At 48.6% G+C, this 13,071-nt stretch overlaps 1 protein-coding gene across 9 annotated transcripts in view; it reads left to right on the top strand.

The window, feature by feature from the left end:
- LOC119449920 (protein kinase C and casein kinase substrate in neurons protein 1) overlaps positions 1–13,071 on the top strand; it is a 116,632-nt gene that overhangs the window by 81,202 nt on the left and 22,359 nt on the right. For 8 of the 9 annotated variants that reach the window (XM_037713205.2, XM_037713211.2, XM_037713209.2 and 5 more), the window contains 2 exons: positions 5,993–6,068; positions 12,289–12,366. The gene's annotated coding sequence lies outside the window, so the exon portion shown is untranslated. Of the gene's footprint in view, positions 1–5,992; positions 6,069–11,459; positions 11,504–12,288; positions 12,367–13,071 lie in introns of those variants that run through there. The other variant, XM_049665520.1, reaches the window with a different exon arrangement.

The following is a 13,071-nucleotide window of genomic DNA, read 5'->3' as shown; positions in this document are numbered from 1 at the left end:
TTGTTTTGGTTTATATAGCCTCTGGGCCGGAATTCAACAGCCGTCGCTTCCTACACGGTCTCGCAGTCCGTTCTCGAGGTTTCCCACTCGCGGCTTCACCGATCGCAAATCGAGCAAGGTGCGGCCACCGCCGCATTGCGAGAACTGTGTGAAAACAGCTGAGCAACAAGCGACCGCTACAACGCTGCCTCGATCGACCCCGTGGCTCGCCGACGTATAGGCTCGCCGGCGTTGCAAATCTGGTTTCGGCGCCAACCAAGGTCGACGAATATACAAGCCGCCGGTGTTGCCTTTTGGCGGACCTGCGCAGCTGTAAATCTCGGCGAGCGAGAATTCATATTGGAACGCGGCGAATGTCTCACTCGGCCGTGTCAACCTCCTAATTTCGCCGACTTTGCGAGCGTGTGCATGATTACCGTTTGTCACCGTGTGCGAGGGCACGCGAAGAAAGGATCGGGCTGGCCGACCTGCTGCATGGGTGGCAGGCAAGCACGCCTTTGGAGCAAATTGCCGGGTGAGCGAGCACGCTATAGCACTGCAGCTGCGTATTTATGTGCGCTGTCGTGGCACTCGGCCAGTGCAAGACTCTCGGTGGGTTTTTGCTCTTGCTGCTCCGTTGAGTTCGTGTGACCCAGAGACGGGGTGGGGGGGGATGTGTAAGTGCTGATCACTGCCCATTCCGAGCGAGAGCGCGCGTTTGAGTGGTCCGATTTCACTGTCCCCCGTTCTAGTTTTGTGCCTTTGCTTGTGGTGCGACCGCGCAGCGACGTCAAGCTCACTAAGCTGCTTGCGCCGGAGCACACGATTTGTTCTTTTTTTTTAATAATCGAATAGATCAAATTGTCATTGTGCTATCAAGCAATCGTGCTTTCTTCGCTGCTACCAGTACCGAGGAAAAAGAAAGATGTGTACGTGACGAACAATAAATGCGTATTAGTAATTCCTGAGCGTACGCAGGACGTGTATGTATATATCGCTCCATCACCCCGCATCACATCTCACATCGAAACTCGAAGTACGCATGGTTCCAGGTTTGACGCATATAGGGAAAAGAGAAAAGAACGATGTGTGGCTCGCAGACCCTGCATACCTTTCTTATGGGCAAAAAAATTAAGAGACCACCCATATTTCCCATCAAAAAGGTGTTAGTGCCTTATAGGATCTGTCTGTGTAAACCATCTGCGGGAGTCTAATAACTATCTACGAGAATCTGATGTCCAACGAGAAACCCGTGATAGAAAACAAATTTAGTGATAGTAGCCACATTGCTCGCGGGCTTAATTAGATTTTTCTTGTGCAGCGGCTCTATAAATGCGCGTAGGAATTGCCTCTTCCCGGAAGTTGGCTCGTGCTACACACCACCCGTCCTCAGTCCACTCCCTTGCACGCCACTCCAGAGGCCGCTCGCGTGCGCATGTATGCACCCGCGCCGGGCTCCCCTTGGTGCGTCAACCCCCCCCCCCCCCCCCCCCCCCTTCCGACAGGCACGGGGAGCGGCGTATTGAGTGGCCGCAGGGCGGAATCGCACGATTTGGGTGAGTTCGTGACTGGCGACTTGGCCCGGCGTGGCCCTGCGGTCCATTTGGCGAGCGCCGTGAGCAGAGCGTGGTAGTGGTAGCGCGGACTGCTGTTTCTCCTCTTTTTGGCTGGGCCTGTATACGTACACAGCCACCGTCGCCGGTACCTTGACCCCTGCGTGCGCGCGCGGTCGGTCGTCTGGGGGAAGCCCTGCGCTTCTTGACCGTGTGCGCGCGCCAGCCTGCCTATACAGGCGTGTAACCCGTGTAACGACCGCGCGCGACATGCCGGAATGTACAGTGCCCCCCCCCTTGTATGTTTGCGAAGAGCTTTCGGTAGGCCCTTGGCGCGTCTCTTATGACCGAGACTCAGACAACCGTTGACTGAAATGCAAGTGATACGTAAGCGCGCCTATAGCCTGGTGCAGAACGCCAAGTTTAACCCATTATGGCCCCACGATGCCACCGCTGTTCCCGTGTTACGGTTTGCGGTTGCGGCAAGATTCCTCTGTCGCCACCCGTCAGGGTGGGTAAATGTGGGTGTTAACTATAGCGCTTGTGGGTGTGATCTGGTGTGTCGCGTGTCATCGGTCAGGCAGAGTTTAGTGTTGTGAAAGGAGTTGAAGAAGAGACTGAAGATGCGTCCCCTCGTTCCTCGTCTCGTACGCCTTTGCGTACGGTTGCGCGGTCGCGCCTCTGCAGGCAGCGTTGCTTCTCTCCGCAGGGGTGACCCTGGCGTCCCTCCGTTACATTCTGGCTGCTCATCCTCTCGGCCCTATGCCGCGGCGCTTCGAAGGCCGCTAGATAATCCGCTAACTTGGCGCACGTAACACTCGGGTCGGCTGGCCGGCTGCCGCCGGAAGCAAGCGGCGTCGCTCGACCGCCCCTGCATTGTTCTCGTTCGAGTAGGGGGTCGGTTGGCGTCGGATAGCGTCGAATTCCATTCCTTCTAGCGCGCGCGCCGCTCGCGATTGTGTGAGTGCAAGCAGCGATGGGACTCGCGGCTCTGCAAGAAGTGGCTCGCTTGCGTGGTCGTCTGGCGTGTTGTTGACGGGCTCGACGGCGGCGGCTGTGTCCGGTCGGAGGTGGGGAAACACCCGAAGAGCGTCGTCGCGTTTTGATGGGGGCACGTGTGGATGGGCTTGTAGTAGAGGCGCCGCCGGGTCATCAAATCGCGTCCTGCTTCGGGGAGTCGCCGCACCATTTAGCTGACGACACGCGTCCTGCTTGCCGCGCGAGCGGCCCCTGTTATTTCGCGCTCTAAACTTCCCACCCCGTCGAGATTTCGGGAGCAGGGTACGCCGGCATCATTGTGGCTTTTGATGGAACACCGCCTTCGTGCAAACTCTGCTTCGTGCCATTTGAATTAAGAAATGTGATCGCCAGTCGTTGCTGCTGTTACGACTGGTGATCAGATTTATCGCCTATTCGATATAAGCAGCAAGTTACCAAACAAAAAAACTCCGCCGCCATTACACCCTGTGTAAGTGGATGTACAACGAAGCTGATGCGGACGTTAGACGACGTTACGCAACCACACCACCACCACCGCCGCAAGCGACGTACGTCACGCGCCCGCACGTGTGCGGAAGTGCAGCATACATCCTCATTCTTCTAGGCCGTCCGCCAAGCGCCTTATTGAACTAAATTGTTTAAAAGAAATGCGTAAAGTACTACTTACACACACGTTGCAGACATGATAGCTTCGGATTGTTATTCGAATATTCGAGAAAACATAAATCTGTTCCGCTAGCCCGCTTGCGGCTAAGCGGAGAGCGCATGCGCATTCGTGCTTCCGCTCCGCTCAGCAGCTAAGCGGAGCGTAAAAACGCTAAACTAAAACTGTCTAATGCCAGTCGAGTCCATCTCGCAAGCAAGACACTGGATTTCTGCGGCTTGCTGTTTGTTTGAGCGCCTGTGCATAACAATAGCGTGTGGGAAATTCCTGCCACATGTGTGTTGGCGCACGCACTCTCAGATAATGTGCCGTTTCTGTCTTCCGTGCGATATGTAATTTTTTTCAGCTTCGTATGCTGATAGCGGGCAGCACCGATTATGCTATTACGACCTTTCCTTCCGAGCGTTCTTCATGCCTCCCACATGGGGCAGTGCTATTCTAGACATCGTCAAATTACGCCATAATGTCAAATTCTGCAATGACGGCATTTTCGCCAATCATAAAGACCCTAGAGCCGTCTCAGCCAGTCGGAGCGACAATAATGGCGGGTTTTACAATATGGCGGAATTAGTCAATGTTCAGAATAGCACCTCCTCGACCAAGCGTCTCGGAAGCCTTTGTTCAGTGGTTGTCATGCAGTTACAAGAATTACTGGAGATAACTCTGGCGCTAATGCTGTCTTCGGGGAACTGCAAGTTTGGTGGTTGAGTCAGCGTATATACTAATAACTGGTAGTATACGGATTTGTGACAACTTTGTCCTCATGGCTTCAAACGGCTTTGTGACTTGGCAAACTGATAAAGGCGAAGCATCAATTGCGATAGCAAATTAGTAGAGCTATACGGAGTAAGGATAGTATAGTTTTATCAGCTGTATAAACTCGGACATGTAGCAGAACCAGCAACGCGCAGAACTGTTTTCGACGCCGTCGGCGTTTTGCCCGCGTTCGCACAGAACGCGCGCGGCGTTGGTGACTGTTGCCGGTACCTCTGGCGGCGGCTCGCGAGGTTTTCGACGAGATCAGAACGGGAAACTCGTCGAGCAGCGTGGGAAGTCTTTACCACATTCTCGCCTCGCAACGTTTTTATATTGTATAAATACGCATTCGGTGCCGCAGTTAAACGGCGCCTCCCCTGCCTCCCTCCTGTCCCCCACGGCCTTTCGCGCGACGGAAGAAGTCGCGTTTGCTCTCCGCCGTGCGTTCGCTCCCCGTGAAGCGCGCGTCCCTCGCGCACATACGGCGCGCGGCGACGATTTCATCGCCGCTGAAATCTATACGGAACCTCACGACGACGACGATGCCGACGGCAGAAATCCGCTTGGAGTGTCCATATAATTGCTATCGCAATAAAAGCATGGCCTTCGAGATCGGGTTTTGTTACTCCAAGGAAGCCGTGGAAGTGTGATTTGGACACCGTCCTTTTTCAGCAATATGTTACGTTATAAACCCCTACAAATGCGCAGTGATCACGCGTGTGCACGGAAGCTTATTGCCATCATGCTGTTATAAAAATGATTTCCTGGAGATTAGTAAAGGTAAAGCGTGTAATGAATAGCGCCACAAGAACGTTTGAAGCCACGGGCACGGATATTAGACAGATCCACTATTCCTACCTTCAGATCTGGCATCAAGCTAATTACCATGGTAGCTGAACGATGACAGCGCCTGTTCCATCTAGTAATTCTGTTAGGAAACTTTGTTTCAGTCTGTTTCTCAGCCTCTAGCAACCATGGTGCTGTCTCTGTGCAAGCGCAACAAGCGCATGCAACCACCCCTTAAAGAAAAAGCCACCACGGTTGCATCTTTCCCTGCCGAGGTTCCCGCGCGTTGCACCCCGTTCCATTTATCATCACCTGTAGGCGTGGCTGCTGGGTGATATCCTTTCAGACGTTGCTGTAATGGGGTCGTTTCTCTCTTGCTGTTGTACAAGGTGCGTCTGTGGGGAATTAGAGCTCTCATTATCAAGTGTGCTATTTGTAACCAAATGGTCAACACCTTTTCTTTTTCTCTTTGGGTTCTGGTATAGTTGCCGCCACTTCCAGAAACGCAACAGCGAATAAAAATAATTTTAAAAATAAGACGACGTCTGAGGGTCGCGTGTGTGCCTCCATTAGGTTCGTGTCGTCGTACCCCTCCTCCTCGGCCGCTGAAGCCATTTTTCCTTGTTTTTGTTCTGGAGGTCGGCTGCTGCCCGGACGAAACGACGCGGATTAAATACTGCTTAAAAGAGGACAGGCTTGCGCCGTGACAATGGCCTAATTGTCCCCAAGAAGGGGCACTTAGGGGTGCGTATCGTTAATTGAACCTGGTCTTCGTTGAACGCGGCTTTAAGGAAGAAGAAAAAAATAATCGCGCTCAATCTGACTGGGTGTTGCGCCACGTAGCGTGATCCTGGGCACGCACGCGCACGTTTGTAATTTTGCGCGTGATGACATCTTTGGTTGTGCCGATGGCGAGCAACGGCAGTGACATTGACGAGGGTATAGGTGGAATTCTTTGCGCTTTTGACGCGCCTCTCTAGGTATGCCGTTATCGCGCGCTATGTGCGGCCGTGTTTGTTTTCCTCTCTCTGCTCGCCCTGGAATCTCGAATCACTTGGCCCCACTCTCAGCCCCCCCCCCCCCCCTTCCCCTTCCACCCACCCTTCCCATTTTGTTTTTATCTGCTGTTTTCGACGTGTTGCTGTTGTCGCGCTGTGCCCCATCGCGCGCTCGTAACGCTATCTCCTGGCTGCGACGTACTCTGTGACTGTTCTATGCCTAACTTTTTGTCCTTCCTTTTGTTTGCTTCTTTCAGAGTTGCCTGTCTTCCGTCGTTGCTGTGCCATGCTCTAGGTGTCCACATGGCATCGTGTCTTCAGCGGCTATCCTGTGTGAGTACTCCTCTCTTTTAATGACTAAAGAGAAACCATTTCTGCTGTTTTAGTTAATTACCCTTCTACAATACCCCTCCAAAAATGACTCTTACCGTGAGAAGACAATTGGTACGTAAGCCAAGAAAAGACGAAAGACGTATGGCGACGCCGCCGTGAACTTCCCGCACTACCTTGCCGTGACGTCATGAATTTTGGCGCCGTCTGCATGGGCCTATAAATTTTCATCCGTAAAAATGGATTACATCGTATTCTAAAGAGCGCCATAAACTGAACTTGGGAAATTTCAATGCTTTATTGAGCGACAACGGCCCAAATGCGAAAATGATTTGAAATCATGTGACGTCACACTGGCGCACGTCCACTCGCCCCTTTGGTCTCGGCGCGAAATCGGAAAAATATAAATTTGACCCACATTTTCTTTTCAAATAATTGACCTGTTACCGCGAAAGTAGAGTTAAAAGCGCTTTATCAATCTAAATTGATTTAGTGTTTCTCTTTAGTGTCCCTTTAATACGGTAGTCGTATATTTACCTATACACGTTGCCTCGGGCAGAGGCACCTCTGAACTTAACGCAAGAGGATATTCTGCCCTGTGCGTTGCCACGGATTGCGATTCCCGTTGAACCGTACGACTGATCACGAATGCCGCGGCGCTGAGATATCAAACTTGAGGTCTTTATATAGCTACAACCGCGAAATTTCCTCGTGAGAGGGAGAGGCAAGAAAACTTCAAGTATATGGTAGTTACCTGGTGGGTATTACCAGACTACTCTTTCACTTAGTGCACCTGTATTTTTCTATTTCAGAGGGTATACTTTCATGGAGTCGGTGAAATCTCAGGGGGCATTTTCTGTCTGATATTCATCTATACCCCGCCTCCCCTGTTCGTACCAACCCGAAGTTCGGGAATAATGTCGCCGAACGGAAATATCATGAATTGAATGTGATGTGCAGTGAAGTCTTTTCGCTTTTTATTCGCTGCACGAACGTAATCCGCGAAAATTAAATCCACGGGAATGTTCAGTATACTTAACGTATACGCGTTTCTTGTGCTTCAACGTCGGCTTTCCGCGTAGTGCTAGCCTCGACCTTGCAGGCTGCGGCCTCCATACACGCGCATACACAGTCAAGCGCTGTTTGCGTCTGAAGGCTGACGGGGACGCGAGTGCGCGCGCGCGAACAGCTGAGGCTGACGACGCGTGCATTGTTCAACATCGTGCGCCTGTCTCCCATCATCGCGACTGCTTGTGTGCGGGCACGATCACAACAGCGCTGTGTTTGTTGTTCATCGGTGTGTGCCGCGTATAAGCACAGCGCAAGCCGCTCGCTGTGCATCACCATTTGTTTTTTTGTCGCCGAGGATAAAGGCAAATGGGTGGAGTACGAAGAAGCTGCGCGACACGGGGGTGGTTGGTGGTGGGGACGTGCACCTTCGGCGCTGATGGCCCCGTCGCTCGGTCGCTGCTTTTTCGCTTACCTCAGACGCCGCCTTGATCGACTCTCGCACGGCACCTCGGTAACGGCACGACACGGCGGGAGGCATAAAGCATGCCTACCGGCCAACCTCGCACACACACCGCGGTCTTTCCCTATACCTTCCGGGCTGGATCACGTCATTTCGCGGACGTTCGGCGATACTGCTCTCACGAGCGCGCGCGGTGCTTGCGGCGAGGTTTTGCACAGCAAGCCTGCGACGACGGCTGCCTGAGTGAGACGCGCCTGCCGATGGCGTGATGAGAAGCGCGGCGCGCCCAAGTTGCGCCAGACTCCCGGCACTTGGCCTCCCTCTCCGCACTCGCGTGCGCCCTCCTCCTACCGTCCCTCCCTTCCGCCTTCTGTCGCCTTTTCTTCCTTGGAGTGTCCGCAGCTGTCGAGGATGGATAGTCCGGTTCTGATCGCTGCGCGATTCGAGAGAGTGCCGTGCCGTCGTGGCGTAGTCATATTTTGTACTTCCCTCCCTCACCTTCCGGAAAACTGTGCCAGTACTCATTTTATTGCGATAGCAATTATATGGACACTCAAAAGCAGATTTCTGCCGTCGGCGTCGCCGTCGCCGTCGGCGTCGCCGTCGCCGTGAGGTTCCGTATGACGTCATTTGGAGATGAAATCGTCGCCGCGCGCCGAACGCTGTATGTGCGAGTGAAAGGGCGCGAGGGGCGCGTCTTTCACGGGGAGTGAACGCACGGCGGAGAACAAACGCGCGTTCTGCGCCGTGCTCGCTTAAGGGCTGCAGAAGTAGGCGTCTCTTTTCTCCTTTACAATCACCATATATGTAGAGCAAACGCGCCTTCTTCGGACGCGCGAGAGGCCGTGGGGGAGGGGGAGGGAAGGGAGGCGACGTTTAGCTGCGGCACCAAGTGCCTATTTATATCAGAGGCTCCAGCAACAGTCACCAACGCCGCACGCATTTTGAGCTAACGCGGGCAAAACGCCGATGGCGTCGACAACAGTTCTGCGTGTTGTTGCTACCAAAGCCGCTCACCTTACTTCGTATGACATTGCTGTGTTGCTATCGCATTCATTGCTTCGCCCTTAGGGCGAAACTGTGACATTTTTTTGTTGCTACTCCTGCTGCTGGTGCGGCTGCTGCTGTAGCTTCTTTTTGGAGCTGTACAGCGCACTTGGTAAAGTGAAAGTGCGAGCGAACTACGTAAATGTTGCTTTGGTCGCTATTTGTGACTAGGTGTAGTTTTCTGCTTCTACTCTATTCTCTGATATTCTCACCAACCTCTGTATGCTGGCCAATGTTCAGGTGTCAGCGGACAAAGCTAGACAGTTACACTGCGGCCAGTAGCAATTTCCATCCTTTCTGTTCCTTTATTATAGACCGTAAACAAACAATTATTACTACTTGAATGCACAGAAGCTTCAGAATTCATATCAATATCTGATGCAGGTTGGAGGCATTCACCCTCCCCCCCGTCTCGCTCCGTCTTACTTTTCAGTTTTTTGGAGCAATTGAACACCGTCCAGTGTCTGGTGCATTGGATAGTTATTTGACATTGGCTGAAAAGCGTGCAGTTCTGGCCTTGACTGTATTCTAATATTGGTGCACTGAACAGCAATGCACAAACTTAATGGTATGTGCACGCAAAAAGAAAAAGAAAAGGAAGGATTCACACACACACACACAACAGGAAGTCATAAGCATAGGTCGGGAGAATAAGCAGGTACCCATTCATAATTAATCACCAATTTTTTGTAGGCTACGTGCTCACTCATGTACACTCGCACTCGTCAGCACTCTCTTGCGTTCATAATCATTTCCATTCACACCTTGTGACACCCACTCTTGCTCATCGTCATGTTCACTTCCACTCGCACTTGCCATCATTGACATTTGGTTGTACTCACGTAAACTGGCGCTCACTCAAGCTCACCAGCACTCCCTCCCATTCATGCTCACATCGACTCACATTTTTCGTCACTCACTAAAGCTCTATCTCATGCCTTCGAAATGAGTTTAGATCGAGTACCAGTCGGTGCACTCGTTATTGAGTATGCCAACCGATGGTCATAAGTGTCCAGGCTGAAAGAACCATTTTGTCCTCTCTCAGTGGGATGTCGCATCACTTTCAAAAATTATTTGCCAGAGCATTCGCCTTCTCAAATTGGCAGCTGCAGGAAATATTTTGATAGGAAAACAGAATTTGCTTGTATTAACTGCTGTTTCTTTTAATTATTCATGTATGTGCCATATCCTCCTTGTCATCAGTGATTTTGATTATGTAACAAAGGACTATTTATAGCTTTCTTAAAGAGAGACTAAAGACATAAGCATGAAGTCAAGCTATAAAGTTATCTTTCTTGTCCGAATTTTATCACATAATTGAGAAATTTATATTTTGTGCATGCGAATGAGAGAAGACAAGAAAAAATAAAGAAAAGAAAAATTTCAGTGCAGTTTTTTGTAACGTGACATTTGTCACAAATTGCCAGCAAATCAAGGCATTGGAGGCAGTGTAAAGTTCTTTGAACTCCTTAATTGAGTTATAATGGTGTGAGTTATGGCCACAAAATATTTGGAAGCCATTTTTATGCCAGCCCAGGCAAGTGATATGTTTTAAGTACCATGCACCTAAGACAGCGCACAGAGGCCAAATAACCTTAGTTTGATGTGACACATGGACATTCACGAAATATCAGGGAGGACTGTTTATCTGCTGGGCCAGATTCACAAGTTATGTCATTAGAGTACCTGATCAGATTTCTAGGATTAGTTTTCGTGTTTGTTTTTCTCCATGTCATATATTTGTTGTAAAGCGTTACGACTCCTACAGGAATCGTAGAGTTTGAAATGTCCAAAGCATCACTTTCATTGAGATAAGCTTTCGTAAGCAAGCAAATGTAAGCAAGTCATATATTTGTTGTAAAGCGTTACGACTCCTACAGGAATCGTAGAGTTTGAAATGTCCAAAGCATCACTTTCATTGAGATAAGCTTTCGTAAGCAAGCAAATGACATAGGACAGGATTGGCACCACCACTGTGAAAATACACAACCAACTCTCGATGACATAAGCACCTCATGGTAACAGGCCAATAGTCGTCAACCACTGATAATAAAAATTGCATTGTGCTCAAACGTGAATGAAGTTTGGCCATTAACATTTAATTTTTGTTTTTGTTTTTTATGGATGATCTCACTATTCGAACAACTTCACAGAGCTTTGTTGATTCTGTTTGAGAAGCTGCTGTGTGTAGGGGCATCACACTCTCAAAGTGTGCCCACTACAGCATTAATGTGCTGTGCTAATGAATGTGTGAAGTGCATTGCTCTGTTCTTGATTTTCTCGTTAACTAGATTTCTTGAGAAAAGGCTGAGATTTTCAGAATATTAATATGGAATTCTGGCTGGACATTGTAGTTGCCTTTAGTATGCTAATTTATATCTTATTTCAATACATTAGTAAAATAAATTACATTTTTATTTCATTTGTAAAAGTGGTCATTGTGATGCTAAAGGGCTGTACAGTTCGATACACTTTTATATCATGGCCCTCCTAAAATGGCAGTCTTTTTTAAGAATCTTCTTGTACTGTGTCACAGGCAACATTCACGTCAGCAATCAAGAAGTTCTAGACATTTTTTTTTTTTTTTGTGCAATAACTGGTTCACATGATGGGAGCCCACAAGAGAATGCTACAATGCTACCTGATAGTGCATGGACAGTCTCGTTTCTTTGTAGTCTGGAATCGGTCCTGCTGGACACTAGGATATCCGCCTTCTTTCTCTCGTGATCAGATAGAAACAAAATGTAGGTCTAGCCTTCTGATAAGCCATTGTAGGCTTTATCGGGAGAATTCTTGACGTTTGCGCTTTGTCTGATAAGAACCTGCGAGGTAAGGTATCACAGGATGGGGTGTTGGTCTTTGGAGTGGCCTGTGTAGGCTGTTCACGGTTAGAAGGGGCGGCCAGTGGTGACCATAATATGTGAGTCTTGTTGGTTGGTTTTCTCATGCTGTGAGGATGGCAGTTTCACCTTGAGATTGCATGTCTTCGTTTTACTGCTGTTGACATGCCATTAGTCGGTGAGCCATGCTGCAGTCTGTTTTCAGTGGTGTTGATGGTAATGCACCATTCCTCAATGTCGCTGCGCATCTGCATTATCGAACTGTTCAGTCACAAGCAAAAAAAAAGCGAAAAACTGTGTCAGCATGTGCGTGCCGCTAATGTACTTTGATGTACTGTAATCACTTTTCATTATCAGTTTTCTCGTGTGCACTTCTCTAAGGGCTAGCCACCTTGCATTTAGTAATGCTGATTTGCTTTTTTAAAGGAGATGGTCTCCCTTCTTTGCATTGAGTGTGACATCTTAACAGTTAAACTGCTACCATTCTGAAGGAATTGTTTTTTTCATTCTCACATGGTCAAATGATTAGGTTTAAGTCACTGTTACAATAAAAGGCTACGATTTCCGAAGGCTAGTATGTGTAATGTGTTATAAGGACATGGAGTTCTTTTATAAGCTCTTTCAGTACAAGGCAATGCTTGCAGTCAATAATATGATGGGGAAAAAACAAAGGTAACACAATGCCACTTTATTACCCATGTAATGGACACGTCTGGCTGATTACAGGTTTTATTTTCTGTTATGTGTTGCTTGAAATTGTAAAATTTTATTATTGAATATGACGATCTCACTTTGTTTAGGGCTTTTGAGTGTATGGAACTGTTGGGCTGACAAAATAATGTGCTGTATGATTCTTGTTTTACAGAGCTGACTTTTTACTAAGGGGCTGGCAAAGCAGATGTTGCAAGTTCTTCTACTAGGCCATTGTCGAGAATAAGAACTGGTAAGAAAAGATTCTATTCTGTCGCTGAAAGGACGTAATTCCTTTGTCACATACACCTATTTACTGTTTGTGTGCAAGAAAAACTGGTGTGCATGAAAGGCTTGGTGGAGAAATGAACACTGAAGTGTTGTTTCCATTGAGTCATGATGCAAAATGTCAACATTTAATTACAGAACTAATTTAGAACTTGCATTTCTCATATTAGCAGTAGTTGCTTTTTAACCCCTTAAGAATTCTCACTAAGCCTTGCAAAGGTTAATGGGTAAACACATTGCAGCAGATCAAGCATTTTTTGCCAATCATAAATCAGAGGCGTCGTAAAAGTTTGAACACGCATCGTGGAAGAGCCTGGTTAACTCTTTTTGACAACCTCTACGAGATATGCCAGAACCATTTGCTGTGTTCTGCTTGTCATAATAGCATGTAAGCACTTCTGAAATTAAACTGTTATATAGGGCTGCAAATTTAGTTACATAAGCCACATTATTGGGAGACATTTCAACTTCATTAGGAGCCCAAACTGGGGAATCGCGTAATTGATAAGCTGTAAAATAAAATAAAAGGACAATTTAAAAAAAAAAGTAAGAATAGATGCTGTGAGAAGTGCGGCGTTAAAAACAAGTAAATGCTATCAACAACAGTGTATCGACACATTTCTTAAAGTAGTGCTAGAGCGAAATATAGAGGAATCGCACAGAAAAAAAG

The sequence above is a fragment of the Dermacentor silvarum genome, chromosome 4 (assembly GCF_013339745.2).
Source record: "Dermacentor silvarum isolate Dsil-2018 chromosome 4, BIME_Dsil_1.4, whole genome shotgun sequence".
NCBI lineage: Eukaryota > Metazoa > Arthropoda > Arachnida > Ixodida > Ixodidae > Dermacentor > Dermacentor silvarum.
The sequence above is the reverse complement of the archived record's forward strand: the minus strand, read 5'-3'. Positions and strand labels throughout refer to the sequence as shown.